The sequence below is a fragment of the Frieseomelitta varia genome, unplaced genomic scaffold, assembly GCF_011392965.1.
Source record: "Frieseomelitta varia isolate USP_RPSP 00005682 unplaced genomic scaffold, Fvar_1.2 scaffold_341, whole genome shotgun sequence".
Lineage (NCBI taxonomy): Eukaryota > Metazoa > Arthropoda > Insecta > Hymenoptera > Apidae > Frieseomelitta > Frieseomelitta varia.
This window is the reverse complement of record NW_025110081.1, coordinates 512,239-528,096: the sequence shown is the minus strand read 5'-3', so window position 1 is coordinate 528,096 and position 15,858 is coordinate 512,239. Positions and strand designations below refer to the sequence as shown.

The 15,858-nt window shown below is 37.0% G+C and overlaps 1 protein-coding gene across 3 annotated transcripts in view; it reads left to right on the top strand.

The window, feature by feature from the left end:
- Positions 1–8,322: 8,322 nt before the first annotated feature.
- Positions 8,323–15,858, top strand: part of LOC122530402 (neuroligin-4, Y-linked-like) — a 294,079-nt gene continuing 286,543 nt past the window's right edge. For all 3 annotated transcript variants that reach the window (XM_043657318.1, XM_043657316.1, XM_043657315.1), the window contains exon 1: positions 8,323–10,084. The gene's annotated coding sequence lies outside the window, so the exon portion shown is untranslated. The remainder of the gene's footprint in view (positions 10,085–15,858) is intronic.

Below are 15,858 nucleotides of genomic sequence, written 5' to 3'. Positions count from 1 at the left end.
CAATCCTACGCGAACGATTAATAAATTTTCTCATCGAAAATTCTTGTTCCATGGAAGTTTTTCTAACTCGATGAGAGTTTGAAGATATCGAGGTATTTACTTGTTCGACTTCTCTTCGTTTTCGTCCCTCTCGCCCTTGTTTCTCTTGGAAAATTTTCTCATTTATCATCAGAGTGATACTTTGCAAGCTAGTTACCATTTCATTTCGTTCCGTGAAGCATATTTATGACTCTTTTATTTGCGTGTTTTCAACAATGTTGCTTCTTGTCCCGAGAGAACCGCGGGATTGAACAGTGTTGACGTGAACCATCGAACCAGTTTAAATTAAAGAAACTAAAGTATTACTAAATCAGTGTAAATTGAAGAAAATATTTTGTACGAGAAAATTGTACTTACAAAATATGTTTATAGTACGTATACTTACGAAATATATTCAAGGTGTATTAAAACATTTTCAGTCGGTCGATATTTATTTAACATAGTGTTCAATGGATGTTATCGTCCGTTCTATCATGTTGTGAATTTAGCTTCTGATTAGCTTAATATCATGGAATTCATTATTACTTGAAAAATCCATTACCATTACGGATTATTAGTACAGATTATTGTAGAGTATTATTACAGAATGCCATACTATTAATAATACTATTATTATTACGGAATATGTTATTCAAGATTTAAATTATTTAATTACTTAAAAAATCGGCTACTATTAAAAGCTGCTATTCCAACTTCTACTCTACTAGCATTACAGCTTCTTACCACTAGCACAACACTGTCATGACTGTCACAAAAAATTTCCAACAAACTGCGATTTATTCGAAAAATTTGACAAAATAACCAATTTATAATTTTTGTTAGACATTTTATAGACGTAAAAGCAGTATATTTTCAAAGATATAAATAATTCTTCGTAAAATATACGAGTAAAAGCTTGTATCATAAAGTTTCTCTATTTTCTTGTCTTCAGTGTCTCTGATGGAAATTTTATGCCTTAATCTTTTGCCTTAGACAAACGTTTTTTTTTTTTTTTTTTGTATTATACCTACCAGCAATTTATTTACAAAGTATCGCTTCAAATAAAATGATTCGAAATAGTCATTTAAATGATATTAAACACGAAATTTTGTTGATTATATCTTTCCAACATGCGATGTCGTTTAAATTTAAAGCAATCACGTGCATTGCATAATTTATGTGAATTATTCCGAATTATGCGAATTATCGAGTGTCAATTAATTCTAGAGAGAAAAGAGCCTTCAGAAATTTCTTCTGAATTTCTTTTATTCTTCTTACGTTGTTATTATAGCTTTCACTTTAGGCATCTGTTCCGATATTACACTATTTACACATCGCGTCATACAGCACCAAATGTACACGTTCGTTATAATTATATGAGCAAATTATAAAAAGAAAAAGTCCGAGCTGTTGGTTAGATTTAAGAAGGGAGGAAGTCGAGTGCAAAGCTAAATCAATTCAGTCGATCAACCCAAAGAACGAGACCGTGTCAACTCCTCGAAAAGAAGAAAACCTCCAACTCGAAAGAGCAGCGCACACTGCACAGAGTTCTCTCGAAAGAGAGAAGACAAGAAGAAAGACAAAAGGAAAAAAAATGAAAGAAACAATGTCACAAAGCAATCATCGCGACAGATGGTGGAATATTCGGCCACTTTGACATTTGGCCTTTCAGCGGCGCTGTTTCCAGTCACTTGGCGCTTTTCACGCTCGTCAATTTGAAATTCGCTCGACAATTCGCGCGGGCTGAAACCCGGTCGTCGTCGAAGTGCACTCGCGTTCCGGTTGGTTAACGCGGCGAGAGGCAGTTGACGAAAGACGCGGCGCGGCGGCACGCCGATGCGTATGCGAGCGTCTCGCGCTCGAAATCGACGAACGCGCGACGAGTCGTCGTTTGGCCAACGGTTTGGTGAACGGAGGCGGAAGTTGTTCCTCCTATGGCGGCGACAGAGTCTGTTAGACTCTCCGCGCTCTCCAAAGTAGAGTAAACACGTGTACGCGTGACTGCCGGCGACATCGAATTAGGGAGAGACAGTTTAGTGATTGTCGCGCGTTTTCGCAGAGAATTCAAGCTCTCCAAAAAGCAAACCAAAGTCTGCAATTTTGTGAAGCGTGGACAAGAATTTTTCTTCAACTGAAGAAATTTTGTGTACAGAATGGTACACAAGTCTTCCTAAAATTATGCTACTCTATTTGAAGAAGCTTCATTGTACAATTTTCTCGCTCATTAAACGTAGAAACTTCCTTCGCGCTATTTGAGAAACACGGAGCCTCCCAAAGGCTCTAATTTGAAATGTTCTCGCCCGAAAACTTGCGAATTTTGATTTAATTCTGCAATCTCTGAAATTACGAACTCCCGTCATTCATCTGGAAATAATTCGTGAGGCAACGCGACGACTCGGACAATGACTGTCACAAATGAATGGAACCAACGTGAAAAGATATGAATAATAACTTGATTAGGCTGCGGATTTTCTGTTAAAGTGTGTGTTTTTCTGAAAAATTTAACGTGACGTATAGAAATATAAGAAATCGACACAAGAGTTCTTATTCGATTGGATTAGACCAAACGAAGTAAGATAATGATAAAGTAAAATTTACACGTAGTCGAGAGAATTTCATAGTGGAGCAGACGATGTGTGGAGAGTGTCGGAAGTATGAGCATGAAAAATACCTGTGAAATCAGATTCTTTGTAGAAATATATAGGCATGCGAGAGCTGCTCTGTACGTTCGCAATATACGACGCACAAAGTACACGTGCTCTTTGAAAGAGTATCATCGGTTGCTTGCTCGTTTTCTGACATCGGAACGGCTTCTATCACGAGAACCTCTTTACTCGAATCTTTTCTTCTTATAAATGTATTAATCACGACAGGCAAGACGTTTCGTTTGTTTATTACCGACTGAAGTTGCAGATGCTTCGAGTGTATATTACGATCGATTATTTCATTTGAAAGAAAGAGAAAGAAAGGAAGAAAGAAAGAGGAAAGATGAATGGACAGATGCTCTTCAAGAAATGTAAATTGAGTAACAACGGCCGTATTTTCCTTTAATTTCCTTTTGTAGGAACGTAAAGAAGTATTATTAATTTTACATACTTCAAGCAAGAATCCTTGAAAAGGATTTGACGAAGGTTCGTTTCTTACGAAGTCCTCAAATTTGGCAAACAACTTTATGAATATTTATTTCACGATAGTGAATCAGTGGTGCAATCAGCCATTTTATAAAACAGAAAGAAACGAAAAGTACAGATATTAATATTTTAAGAATTTTTTAACAAGGATCACGAATTTTGTTCTTTTGTGAGAGAAAAAAATAAAAATGTAGTAGCAAATATTATTTATTTCGCGCGCTCCAGGTGATCTAGATCTCTCAAAAAGTAAAGAATTGATATAACTCGTTCTTTATAAATTTCTCGAATTTGATAAACAATTTTATGAATATTTATTTTACGATAAAATACAACAAAGAAAAAAAAAATATTCAGAGATGAAGTTCTTAAAAATATTTTTGTAACAAAGATTCACGTTCTGAATTTTTCCTCTTTTTTTTCGTAAGAAAAAGAAAACATATAGAAGCAAATGCTATTCATTTTACACACTCCACGTGACGTCGCTTGCAAACTGCTCAAATTTAATAAACAGTTTCATGAACTTTTTTCTTTTAAACGTGATAAAATTTTTAGGGTAATGTGAAAAAAAAATGAGTTGCGTATGAAAGATTATATTTTTATGGCGGGGCGTGACGTGAAAATAAATTCTCACAGATACATTTCGCTTGGAAGTGCAATGCTTTGTGATCGTAGATCTCTGACGTAATTCTGGTTATCATAAAGCGGACGACCATAAAGCGACGACGGGTATCGGTGTCATCTTTAGATCCTTGATCAACTTGGATGCCGTGATAGTATACTATTCTGTTAAAGGAGGATTGTTTGCCCCGGGATAATGCTACTACGTGCGTCTCCTTTGGCACTGAATGAACAAAATTGAAGGGTCATTGTATCGTTTTTCATCGATATTTACTACTTATTGCTTTTGGTACATTTGCGTTAAATCGTTTCGTTCATAATTGAAATCTTATCACTGATCTATTTTCAAATTAAATAAAATTAAATATTAATCGGATAAACTTATTTTCTGTGAAAGTCACATAAAAATTTCGAATATATATAGAAATTATACATGTATGTCTGTAAATGTGAATTTAACACAAGATACGCGAATTGATTGAGAATCGTTTCCTTTCCAAAGTGTAATTTCTTTTTAAATATGTCTAAAAGTGATTTTTTCGTTATCGCTTTGCCATGGAATATTTTAGATAATATTATGACGCATTTATCGTATTCATTATCGGTAAAAAAGAGTTATATAAATTCAGCTGAATTCATATGAATTATTCATTAATCTACTGTCAACGCAGGAGATACTTAATTGAAAATGAATTATTTCAATCTTCATATCGGATGTTCGATATTTCCGTCCCGCGATAAGGGATAGTAATATCTAAAATCCTTCTCTGCTTATTTTCCGCAAAAATTCCAATTTCAAACTTCAAATCTGTTATCTTAATCTTACGGGTAGAAATCTTGCAAGTCTATTAATAATCTTTATTAAGGGAATTAATTCTTCCTTCATTTCTTTCGCGACTTAATCTTCGTCGAACGTTCCTCGCAAACACCAAAGGTAAATACCAGAATCTCAACATTTTAATTCGCCTAATAAAGAATAATAAACATCTGAAATCTTTCTCTGCTTGTTTTCCCTAAAATTCCAATTTAAACTCCCACTACCTTCCAAACTAATATATCTATTCCATTAATATCGTTCCATTTATTAAAAAAAAAAGAAGCAACTACTCGTTAATTCCTTTTTTAGTTTAATCTTAATTGAAAATTCCTTCGATTTTCAAATTTTTCACCGGAAGTAAGCGTCGGAAAAGAATCTTACTACTAATCGTTTCCACCAAAGTTCCAATTTATATTTCAAACCTGCTTGCTCCGACAGCAATCAAGCACTATTCCGTTAACAAACATTCGCGTTTATTCTGTTTATTCAAATGTCGTAGTATATTCTATACATATTATTATTATGCAACAACATTTGTTCAAACGTTATTCTATTAAATAGAAAAACAAAAATAAATTCCTTTTCTCGCTTTGATCTGTCTCTCGGAATTCACTCAATTTGTGTGAGAAAAAAAAAAAAAAGAAAAGAAAAGAAAGGCAAAGAACGGTCACACGAGGTTGGAAGTCACGTTCCGCCGTTAGAAGGCGAGAATCCAAATTAACATATGACGAAAGGAGTCACGTAGCGCGCCGGTTCTAAATCCAAGCCGAGTCCGAGCAAGAACTTGTGAACAAGCTCGTACTTTGCACCGTGCCACTTTAAGTCCCTACACGGCTGCAGAATTCACGCGGTGCATGCACACACGGGGTGGTAAATGCGCGTGGCTGCGTTAATCCGACGGTACCACCCCCTCCCAGCCCCCGCCAAGTTCGAATCCTGCTGCGAACTCGTAATCTTAGCACCGAACACGCTGCTTTCCTGATGCATTTCTCTCCTCCCTCCCCTCTTAGGCTTCACGCTGCTTTCACTTTCTTTCCTCGCTGGCACTCCGCGTTATCTTAATTTCACCTAAATTGCGGTTCTTCGGACAACAAACTTCTTCTTGTCCAAAGTGAAGCGAGATAAGGCGAAACACTGCCTTGCATCGTGTTTTCAGCTTGTTTGTTCTATCGCGCTTGAGGAGGGTTTATTGGATCCACCGGACGGAGATTTTTGAGAGTTTTATACTGACAGTGAGAGAAGTTCAAAAAATTTAGAGACGGATTTCGTTTGTAATGCGAGCCACGTAAATATATTTGAACATGTCACGCCCATTGCCATGGAAGAGTATTTATGAAAATTATTACTAGGCAAAAGATCCTGAAATTTCGCTAATTAATCGTGAATGCGATGTCGAAGTGGGTTTGTCATTTTAAATTTAAAATTGGCAGCTACTTTCATTCACTCGTGCTTCTCACTTTCGTTCATCTTTGTGAATTCGAATTTGCAAATCGTATCTCTGTTTGTTCGTGAATTTAGTTCAATTTTTTCTTTTACTTCCGATTGTTCCTACATTTCGAAAAATTGTAGAATCTAAAAAGAAAAGTATCGAAGAACGAATTCGACGAAAAGGAGTATTGATCATATAAAGGAATTGAGGCAGAATTTCTTAGAATTCTATCTGTTATTGATAAAGTATCATGGATTATTTATTCCGAGGTACATAACTGTAGACATTCGGATATTGATCGAAAGATGAAGTTGAATATGTAATTTACGTTGATATTCATATAACTTCGTATCTTTTTTTTTTTTAGATTAATAGATTAATATGGTAGAATGTGACACGGAAAAACACTGATTAATCAGTAGTACAACTAAGTGAATAATACAACTAATAATTTAAAAGTTGTGTCGTTATGTATATGTGCTTCAGTGTACAATCTAATATTTCGGTCAGACTTTAAAATCCATTTTATCTGAGACAATTTGGTATTAAAAATTTCAAAAAATAAATAAGCGTAAAGAGTACATAACTTTGTAAATTGTACAAGATTTTTATTACGCAAGATCTGAAAATTTCATATTTTCTTTCTCCTTTCCGTAACAGGAAAATATTATCGCGTCGGAACATTCTGATTTCATTTATTCCAATCTTCCAATCAGTCAACTTGAAAATCAAATCACGTAACACTATCACAAATACATCAGCAATAGTCAAACGCACCATTACACTCCTCTCAGTGACTCGAAGAAGAAACTCGGCTATCTTCAATCTTCCAATACATCAACTTCCCCATCATCCACTTATCAATACATCATGCAATCAAACAACCCGCCTTCCCCTTCCTCAATGATTCAAAGAAGAAATCGACCGATCAATCCCTAATCTCATCCACCTGAAACTGCTCATCAATCAACCGACCTATCACCGCACGTGACACTTATCAATACCCCATACAAATTCATCATCAACAACCGAACATTCCACTAAATCGTTCGTTCCCTCGATCCATCAACAAAAAAAAAAAAAAAAAAAAAAAAATAAGTCAACTCATTACCGCGATCAGCATGTATTAACGATAAACTCGGCAAATTAAAAAAAGCAAGAAAAGATATCGCGGCGATATACTGTCAACGGTATTTTTTAAATTTACCATTATGTCTTCTAATAGAACAAATTCACGGAAGTAATAAAATCTTCGTTCTTCTTTCTTTTTAATGAATCGCGCTCGTTTCGTGAAATTGAGAGATTGACAAAACGGAGTGAAGTTGATCGGCTTGGCTTCTCGAAAGTTCGGGTCTCGTATGAGACGCCTTCCCCTTCTTTCCCGATTGAAGCAAACCGATTTCTATACCCCCCCGACTCGAAACTTCATCCCTTTTCGACTTCACGCTGGCGGTGTCGGCACGCGCGAGTCTGGTCTTGTGACGGGCGCGTGCACGCGCGAGCATAAGCCGCGTTGTCGGTGAATCGCGCGAACCGACGTCGGATCGATCGGATGGCGGAGGGGTGTGGAGACGGAGGGGCAGCTGGCGCGTTCGAGGGGTGGACTAGCACACACACACACACACACACACACACGCACGCACACGCACGCACACACACGCGCACGCACATATACCGACGATCGAAATGGAGGGAGCCGGTGGTGGTCTGGTGAAGAAGGACGGAGATCCTTGGAGCCGGTGCGCCGTCGCAACAGCAGGACCGTCGTCGTCGGTACCAGGCGAAAACTTGGCCTGGTGGGGGCCGAGACGAACGTTCCGTCTCTCTTCCACCCGCGTCCCCCCTCTTCAGCTTGACAGGCTGCTTGTTCCCGTGTCGCGTTTCACAGTCAGTTCATTCTTTCCCGTGTTTTCACCCCTCTACGTTCAGCTGTTCGTCAACCGTCTCCCTTCATCCCGGTTTTCCAGGCACGCGTTCCTCTTTTTCCGCCAGAACCACCACCACCACCACCACCACCACCACCACCACCACCACCACCATGGCCACTTCCCCTACATTGGATCCTCTCTGTCCCCCTAACAGGTCGACCGTCTCTTCGTATCCCTGTTTCTCGCCGATCTTCATCCCCGTCTCGTGCTCACCGGGCCGTCGATCTCGGTTCGTTTCACGTGTCCCTGCTCCTCTCTGTCTGCCTCTGTCTCTCTCTCGGCCAACCCCCCGCCACTGGCGGGCGTCTCGCTCGCGCGCCGCGCTGCCAGCCCTGCAAAAACAAGCATACGCCGTTCCCCAGTAGCACCCTGGTACACAGACCAGGCCAGAACGTCACGCCGTGTGGCACTGGCAGCAGGTGTAACGTGGCCTCCGCGTATCCTCCGCGTCACCACGTCGCACACACGTCGCCAACGCAGTGTCACGTGCTGGCCAACCAGACGAGTCACGCTTAACTCGTCTCCCCTTTTCCTCACGCTTCTCAACGCGAGGGCAGCGTTGCTTTGCTCGTGTTCTCCACTCCACTCGATCAGGATACTTTCGGTGCTGAGTCGATCGGTTCGACGATCGGTTTGAGATCCATTCTTCGGAATCGTTCGTGACACGATGTCGACGCGCGACGTGATCCTTCGACGATGATCTCGTGGCTGATTCAGCGAGTTGATACGTGAGCTTCATGCGAAAGAAACTTGCGTTACGTTCGAGTATTGTGGTTCCTAGTGGTGTAGCAGTTGGTTTAGGATACAGAGACGTGTTTGGCGAGACGACGTTGGAGACGGATGTTTGGTGGTCCTTGGAGGTTTCGCTCGTGTCTCCGTTTCGGTAAATTGTTAGGGAGTAACTGTCGAGAATATTCGACGTCTATCGGGGACGATGCAAGTGTTTCGTCGAGGACAGGAATATCCTGTATTTGTTGGATCGTTGTTTAACGTTGGTGAATATAGAAAGTAGTACTTTTGCGAACGACTGATTTGTCGAAATTAATTGAATAAATTAAGGAACATGTGAAACGATATAAAAAGGAATCGCAGAAACTGATAAAACTCTAAGTCGCTGCTGAATTTCAGCGTCTCTGTCCACTGAAAATATGTGAAAAGAGGACGAGTTGCGAGTAGTTGCGAGAAGTAACAGAAACTGACAATTTGGAAATAAAAAAAAAGAAATCGTGGGAACCACATCCAGTGATAATATCCAAGAGAAACCTCACGGATGAGAAATAACTAACTCGAACTGACAACTGAGGAATGCAAGAACGTTGCTACCGAATTCCAGCGACAGAATATATTTAAAATTGCAAATAAGAGAAACCGACAACTTAGAAAATTGAACAGAGGAACTGCGACTGAGTCTCAGTTACATCCATCACGTTCAGGAATATTCAGGAAAGCAACGCCGTAAATAAAAAGAAAAAAATAATCAAATTCGACGAAACTAACGACTTGGAGAGTCACGAGTTCAAGCGTTCAACAGTCGAGAACGATACGACTGTAAGTGAAAAAAAAAAAAAAGACAGAAACAAGAAAGAGCCTCGGTAACACCGATCACATACAAAAAAAAAAAAAAAACAAATTTGAAACAAATTTGAGAAAAAGAATCAGTCGCAGCCTCGACCAGCGATCAATCCCCCAAAAAAAAAAAAAAAAAAAAAAAACAGAGTGTGCACGTGTTCGATGGAAATTGACGCGTGTGGATAGAGCGGCGTAGTTTCCGAGTGATCGAGCCGATTGGATGATATTTTTGCGAGGTACGCAGGTCAGGACGAATTAAGTGGCGGAAACGAACGCGTGCTGCGAGGTTGTTCGTTTCAGTTGGTCGGCGAACGACGCGAGCCGCGGTTCGCGAAAGGAAAAAACGTGAACAAGAAGAAAGAGAAAAAGCATGAACGCGATCGAGGGATGTAGTGTGTGTACGTGTGCGTGCTGGTGCGATTTGTTTTTACCCTGGGGCCAGTGTTGACGGGAAGTGGCGGTGTTTGTCACGTTTCCGGAAGTGAATGGCAACGAGGGGACCCTGCCTAGCCACGAACGACAGTTTATTGCGCCGCTCAGACAGAGAGACGATCTCTTCCGTGACGTTCGATCGGTAAGTTTCATCCAGTTCAGAGTTGATTGCCACCTCCGATGGACGTTCTCGCGATCTTTGTTGATTGGAGGGATTTTTCTGTCTCGAACTGCTCGAAGTGGATCTTTCAATGAAGGAAAGAGTTTGTTTTGGGGAATTTTGGGATTGACAAACACGCGGATTAGGTTTAGATTTAGGGTGAATTTTTTTGATTCCGAACATTTCGTGTATCCTCTGAATAATGTAAATATTAAACAATTCTTTTAATTAAGGAATGAAAATCTTGCAATCGTTGCAAATCGTTTGCGAAATTTGAATGATATTGTTTATTGAACAAGTCGGTCTTTTGAAGTGCTGCTTTAAAGAATAGTTTTTTTTTTCATGAGAGCACGATCAATGACGAGAGGTTCAGGTTATGTCAGAATTATCAATTGATATCCTTAGTTCCTTACGTCAAGTATCGAAAGCGAATCTTTCAATGAGAAGAGAGTTTGCATTAAACTTAAATTTAAAATTATAATCTCGAAAATTACGCACGTATAATATAGTGTTAATTTTATAACACGCAAATTTCTATGATTCCTGTAATAAGATTGGAACCAACGTAATTACAGTCGAAATTGAGTCAATTATTTTATGCAAATGTTACAAGATTATGAATAAATTTGATTCAGTAATATTTTACAATATCTTTTACACGCGAATGATTTAACTTGTTCTAACACACAGCTAAAAATATGTGCGACATCGCAATCTTAAAATTTCTTTGTTTTCGAAATACCACAGCACTTGGAACAATGTATCAAATTAATTATTTGATCGCTATCCACATGTTTCTGACCTCCCAACGTGAGAGAATATTTTGGAAATATATAAATTAAAATTCCGTCGTCTATCATTGAAATATTTAATGCACACGTATCTATTCTATTCATGCACGACGACGCGAATTTCGAATATTTTCGCCAATAATTCGCAGATTAGAACCGGATCGAGTGATTCTCATCTATTCCGAGTCGCGTTCTAATTTTAAATGAACCGCCGCAAGTGGTACGCGATGATTTCACGCGATGCCATGTATTAACAATCGTGATTAATATTATTAAAACGCTCGGGCCCTTTCCTATCCCGGGTTGGGTAATTAATCATTTACGGGGCGCCGGTCTGCTCGATTCACTTCAATTATTTAAAATTAGTCGCATCAAAACTCCGCCATGTTGCAAACAACAACTCCGCGTCACTCCCGATTACCATCGATATCCATCAGTGTGGATCCAGCGTGTGGTCCACGAATTTTACGGCATGCAAGCACGCCGATGGATCCCCGATTATTTCAATACTAAATTTATCTGGTAAATCGACGAATTTTCAATTTCAGTTTAGGACGAAATGTATGCGTTAGTACTAGAACTACCAGTGATTGAAAATTTCCAAGAGTGTTAAATTAAAAAAAAAAAAAAGAAAACTGTACAACACAACGAAGTACACAAGCTTTTATTTATACATTTTACGAAAAATCATTTAAATCTCTGAAAATACATATTGTTTTACATCTGTAAAATATCCAACAAAGATTACACTAAATTGGTTATTTTGACCATTTTGGTAGTTCTGGTATTGATGTATCTAGTCGTACGTTGAATTTTATTATATTAGTAATTGGTCATTTGCATTCATTTTCATTTATTTCGAAGAAGGTTTTCTCACTGAATGTGTTACACGAGGGACGAAGATTATTTTTCTATTCTTATTAGAATTTTGTTGAATTACTGATGCTGGCACATTCATTTCTGAGAGTGAATTGAATTTTGAAGTTTCGGACATTTTAATTTGATTCACGAGGGAGGGGATTTTTTGTTTATTTATTATAGAATTACGTGTCAAGTGATAATTTTAACTTTGCTTCAATTTTGCTTGAGAAACGTAAGTTAGTTCATTGACAAGTTGAATAATATACTAATGAGGTGATAACGATGTACAATAAAAAATGGATAATATAATGATGTGATAATACATTCTCCGACTTCTGTCAGAAGAAAATTGAAACGAGTGAAAATGGACAAGATTGAATTTAAAGTATACAAAGCACAAAGAAAGAAGGCATTAAATTTCATTCTGAGAAAAATGTCGAACAACATAAAATAACGAAATTTATTACACAATTGCCATGACTGATGTGTCATCAATTTAAACGTATGTTCAAAGATACGTTACTGTAAATTTTCCAGAAAATTTTCGAGAGGAAAGGAAAGTAGTAGATTGGTTTTATTCGTTCGATCCGCTCGTTTATTTATCCGTGGGATTACGTTGACGAAAATCGGTAGCAGCGCGTACATGCCGAGGAGAACGAGAATGCAGAGGGCAATCTTGTTTACCAGCCGAGTCGCTCGCAATATCGGCGAATACTTTCCCACTGTCTGCCAATTTTCTCCTCCATTTCCATTGGCCTGGTAGCGAAGTTTCCTCGGACGCCGCGAGATCGACTCCAGCTCGCGATTGATCGTCCGCGCGGCTGCTTCTTACCGTGGCGACGATAAAGAAAAGTCATATCCCTCTATTATTCCCTCAACGTGGACGAATAAACGAGTAGAAATCGGTGAAATATATCGATTCCTAATCGAATCCGAGCTTCTTTCTATGGCGATCCAATTTTTGTCCGCGGCATGGTTCATTTACGAGCCACGATCGAGACGGATTTCCTCGACAAGGATTGAATTTGTGGAACGTGGATAGAAAAAAACAGCGTCGTTCCTTAATTTATTATATTCTTAATATATTAATTTATTATATTTTTAATATATTAATTTATTATATTTTTAATATATTAATTTATTATATTCTTGTACAATACTTTATTATATTTTATCATAATAATATTATATTTATTGTAACAACATTATAATTATATATTTATTGTATTTTATTATAACAATATTATATTTATTGTACCATTATAATTATATATTTATTATATTTTATCATAACAATATTATATTTATTGTAACAACATTATGATTATATATTTATTATATTTTATTACAACAATATTATAATTATATTTGTTATATTTCATGTAACAGTATTTATCGTATTTTTCTGAGGAACAATTCCGGAATATTTTACGAGGCACAATTCGGAAATAAGAAACGCTAGGTAACGTGAAATAATGAGAACAATGTGAAGCGACGTGAAACAAAGATAAGAAACAAACGCACTAACAATAAGTAAAAGTATGACGATTAAGGTATTATGACAGGCATTACCGGGTTCATTTTGATTTCGTTTGACTTTAATCAATTAAAGCTCAGCCGTAATCAATTCGCAGTGCGAAAATTAATATTTATTTGATATAATACGTTCCCTTTCGCATTTCACTTGTACGCGATCGTGAAATTGAGCGGTGCTGCGAGTCCAATTACTGCCCTCTTTATATTTCAGATTTTCATTGTAACGTTGTAATAAAGTTTTCAGCGAATCCGGTTTTTTATAATCTGTCTCTGTGTACTTCAGCCAAGGAAATCAGTGACAAACAGAGTTAAAATGACGTTAAAAAATATAGCTTTATTAATCTAATATCTATCGTGAGCAAGCATAAATAAAATACAACTGCAAATAAAAGTCAGTGGTATCTGTGAGAAATAGTCGGGGAAAAAACGTAGTAGTTCGCTGTACTATTCTGTAATTATTATTTCATGTTAAAATAATTATATCTTGTGTTTGTTGCACTACATCCGTACGATACCGTTGAAATATTGATAAAAAAATTAAATTAACAAAATAATAAAGTAATTGAAAAATGAAATTAAAATACGAAGTAATTAAATTTAATTAAATTAAATTAATTTGAAAGTTTGAAGTGTTTCAATCTACGTACTATTTCAGTTCGTTTTATTCGAATATTCGTTTCCGAGGGATATTGTTAGATGGAAGTTCACGCGCGAAAGTGAATTGAATTTCTAAAAGCGAGTTTACAATCGGCGACTCCGAAAACAGAATATTGCAATCAGAAACTCGGGGAATTAAATGCATGCTCGAGCGATTCTGTCATTTGTGATTTCACCTAATACACTTGAAATCCGTTGGAAATAACATGATAAGTCCATTTTGTTAATTTTCTGATCTGTCGCGTTATTGAATAGCAAAGTGATGTAGCATTGAAGTAAGTGATGAAACAAATAAAAATTATATTGAAAAGCAAGTGATACAATAGTGTAACAAAAGTAATAAATAACTTATTGCACATACGAACAGTTCATCTAATAAAAGAGTATAAACAATTGTTGATAAAAAACATTGATACTGTTGCAGCTGATGTCAAGTTCGCGAATTTTTTTAAATAATATAAATTGTATTATACGTACGTTGTACCTATCGAAAGTTTCTGATTGTGGATTCAGAAAGTTTGAAAGTTCACAGGTTACAAGATTCGGAGTTCTGAAGTCAGGGTTATGAGGTTAACAGTTACAGAATTTAGAATTATACCGCTAAGAGTTATAGTACCAGAATTACAAAGTTCAGAGTTGCATAGAGGTTGTGAAGTTTGAGATGACTTGTAGAGTATTGTAAATTCTAAAACGAGGATTCAGAAAATTCCAGGATAAAATTTTAAAAAACAAATTGCAAAGTATTCTATTCGTGTGTTAAAATTTTGAATCCAAGTCTAATTAAAATTACAGCCAGACTATAATTGTACTTTAGTACATAGAGTGAAATTTTTGTTCGTATCATGAAATTTTTCAATAAAATTGTTTTATAGAGAAAAATAAATTTTCTTCTTTTTATAAAATCGTGATCATTATCTTATCATTATTTTGATAGTCTCGCTTTCCATTTGGAATATTTTAATATACTGAAATAGTAGATTAATATCAACCCATTAAGGATCATTCGAGAATTCATTATAATATTACAAATGTTATTTGAATTAAATTACTCAAATTTCAGAAAATTAGGATAAAAAGTATCATGATGAAAAGATATTAAACAAATCACTGGTGTTTCAGTCGCAATCAACATTTTATAACGTGAATTGAATTGAAAATGAAACGTTACGTCTTGAACCATCAAACGAAATTCGAAACTAGTTTCGCCATTTCGTGACATTTCGAGCTAACGATTAATTTAAAATGTAGAATTAAAAATCTATACATCTGAAAGGCAGGAAAAAAAGAATTGAAACTTTTCATTTAAGAAGAGTAAAAAGCTGTACTAAATTTTACTGACTTTTAGAAAGTCTACTAGCCTTTAGTAGAACTTTTTATTTTTTTTTAAATGAAAAGTTTCAATTTCTTTTTCTTTTTCTTTCCTTTGAGATATATAAACGTGGCGTTAGCTGAGATCGGATAAAATTAACATTAAAAAAATCAACTACCCGCGTTGTACAATAAAGAAAATAGAAGAAAACTGACGAAGATCCAGAATGAAAGAAAAACGATTACCGAAACTCTTGCTGGCATAATTTCACTCGCATGTTTAAATAAACAGGTTCTAACTCGATAGAACGCAATGGAAGCTAGCTAGCTAACTGAGCCACATTGTTAAGCCAAGAAAATCCTGCTCGCGACCAAAGTCTGCGGCGGTTGAACGCGTCTTTCTCGGTTCTTCCTCTCGTCGAAGGAACGCGAGATTAAGCGCGCGGCCATCGTGCCGAACTGCCTTCCTTAATTGGGACAGAAGAGAAACGCGCGAAAAATTCGTTTAACGAGGCGAGGGCAGCCTGTCGAGACGTCGATTCCCGGCGATATTTATCGCGTCGCGGTGGAATTTCCTTCGTGACGAATTAGAGTGAAAAGCGT